The sequence below is a fragment of the Macrobrachium nipponense genome, chromosome 28 (assembly GCF_015104395.2).
Source record: "Macrobrachium nipponense isolate FS-2020 chromosome 28, ASM1510439v2, whole genome shotgun sequence".
Lineage (NCBI taxonomy): Eukaryota > Metazoa > Arthropoda > Malacostraca > Decapoda > Palaemonidae > Macrobrachium > Macrobrachium nipponense.
The window spans coordinates 45,975,748-45,978,752 of NC_087217.1; the positions used below are offsets into that span (position 1 = coordinate 45,975,748).

At 32.4% G+C, this 3,005-nt stretch overlaps 1 long non-coding RNA gene across 1 annotated transcript in view; it reads right to left on the bottom strand.

The window, feature by feature from the left end:
- Window positions 1-2,718: 2,718 nt before the first annotated feature.
- Window positions 2,719-3,005, bottom strand: part of LOC135201716 (uncharacterized) — a 122,944-nt gene continuing 122,657 nt past the window's right edge. Inside the window, exon 4 of the long non-coding RNA XR_010311595.1 lies at window positions 2,719-3,005. This exon is cut by the window's right edge and continues 1,003 nt beyond it. This is a non-coding gene — a long non-coding RNA (uncharacterized LOC135201716).

Sequence of the window (3,005 nt, forward strand, 5' to 3'; positions counted from 1 at the left end):
GAATTGATATATTTTCATATATGTACCGAAGGGGAATTTTTAGTTGATAATAATTTTGTCCCCTCCTGGGATCGAACCAACATCCAGTGGAATGGCTACGTTGGTCAAATGTTTGAATTGGCTAACATGGTAGAGGGCGTTTCATATCGATTCTCATTACGAAAACACCAAGGTCGACAGTGAATTTGTAAGGCCAGAATCGATGTAAACTTATAGCCTCTCTGTTGGCCGACTCGATAACGTCACTAGGCCGTCCTGATTTCGTTCCCATTCCACTGGACGGTGGTTCGATCCCATGACGGAACGAAATTATTATCAACTAAAAATTCCCCTTCGGTACATATATGAAAATATATCAATTCCAAGGTAGAGTGAATTAGATATTTAAGGACATTTGTAGCTCGAATGATCTATATGAATCATGGTGATGTGATAATTATTCATTACAAGGCTACATTGGTCAAACGTTCGAATTGGTTAACATGGTAGAGGGGGTTTCATATCGATTCTAATTACGAAAACACCGAGGTCGACGATGAATTTGTAAGGCCAGAATCAATATAAACTTATAGCCTCTTTGTTGGCTGACTCGATAACGTCACTAGGCCGTCCTGATTTCGTTCCCGTTCCACTGGACGGTGTTCGATCCTATGAGGGGACGAAATTATTATCAACTAAAAATTCCCCTTCGGTACATATATGAAAATATATCAATTCTGAGGTAGAGCAAATTAGATATTAAAGGACATTTGTAGCTCGAATGATCTGTATGAATCACGGTGATGTGATAATTATTCATTACAAGGTTATGTTGGTCAAACATTCGAATTGGCTAACATGGTAGAGGGGGTTTCATATCAATTCTAAATACGAAGACACTGAGGTCGACGGTGAATTTGTAAGGCCAGAATCGATATAAACTTATAGCCTCTCTGTTTGCCGACTCGATAACGCCACTAGGCCGTCCTGATTTCGTTCCCGTTCCAATGGACGGTGGTTCGATCCCATGAGGGGAAGAAATTATTATCAACAAAAAAATCCCCTTCGGTACATATATGAAAATATATCAATTCCAAGGTAGAGCGAATTAGATATTAAAGGACATTTGTAGCTCGAATGATACACACACACACATACACACACACACACACACACACACACACACACATATATATATATATATATATATATATATATATATATATATATATATATATATATATATATATATATATATATATATATATATATATATTATCCTAATATTTGCTCCTTTTCATATTAGCCGTTTTATAGAGTTTCATATATCAAAATGTGTGCAAATTCATGAAGAATACAATAAAAAATAATTGAAGGCTGTAGCTTTTTCCATCTCCGAAATATGTGCATATAAAAAAATATATATAAAAATTTCGACATTCGGTCAACTTTAACTCGTCCGAAATGGTCGAAATCCGCAATTCTAATCTAAAACTCTTACAGTATCGTAATATTCAATCATTTGTCTTAATTTAGAAACAAATTGGAAGTCTCTAGAACAATATTTAGATTTACGCTGAATTTTTTAAAATAACATTTTTTTACGTCCGCTTGTTACGAATTCGTATATCATTTTGTGATAATATTTTTACGGTGTTGCTTTTATTGTTTTACAATGTATTATATATCAAAATGATTGCAATTTAGTGTACAATATAACAAAAAAAATTAACTCGTTAGCTTTGACTGTTTTTTTGCACAGCGTGATTTGAATACAATTATGTATGAATTTTTTTTTTTGCCTCCATATATCGCATTATTTACTTATGATAATATTATTTTTCATTTCTGATGGTTTCATACTAAACTTCAGGCAATGACAAAACAATGAGCCAAAAAATGAACTCTTAATCTTCAAAACTAAGCGCACTGTGATTTTTTGAAAAAATTATTTTTTCTGCTTCCGCGCTCACTCCAAACCGGCCCGGCATACGGGAGAGGTTTTGATTTTTAGGGCTTCAGCGTAAGAGGGTTAATATAATCTCAAGGATGTCGAGGGAGAGAGAGAGAGACAGACAGAGAGAGATGTTAATGCCTCAAGAATCTAAGATCTAATGAAATTCTTCTCCCTTGCAGAAACTGGAATGAGGAGATGACACAAAACGATTTTGGCATAATTCTTCTAGAAGCTTCAAAATCTTACGCAACTTTCACACAAAATGTGTAACCTGCACGTGGCTTTGACAAAGACATACACGTATGAGTCCAGTATACAATAATGTTCGTACCCGATCGAGATGAAGGAAAAGCCCCTTATCACACATGATGACAGATTCCCAAAACACATTGAAGATTCAAGCTCGCTTATCAAACGTATTGACAGATTAGGAAAGCAAACGGAGATCTCGCAGTTCCTTTAATCTAACAACAGTGCTGACATAATAAGGAAACAATTGTAATTTTGAATGGACAAAGAAAATCTCTCTCTTTCTACATTATATATATATTCTTTTTATAATATGTTATGCGAAATCGGAACACACATTTATATATATATATATAATATATATATATATATATATATATATATATCTATATATATATATATATATCTATATATATTATATATATATATATATATATATATATAGCTTAGTGCTAGGAGCCAGGAGTCAATATTAATAATTAATAATCAACAATAAAGGGAAGAGGATGCACACAGATGTACAGGCTGTCTTTATTGCGACGTTTTGTAATTATCCAATTAATTACATCATCAGGCTGTTAAAATGAAAACTAAAATTCCTAGTAAAATTGTAAAAACAAAACTAAAAAATAAAAATTCAGTAATGCTTTTAAAAGTTAAAAAATTATTCTTACAAAGTGTACAAAATGTACACATTAAAATTAAGGGAATTGAATTATTTAAAAGGACATACATTAAAATGAAGGATAAATGAACATAAAATAAAAAAAAATTTACAAAAATTGAAAGCAGCAGTGAACAGAGTTACAGAACAAGAAGT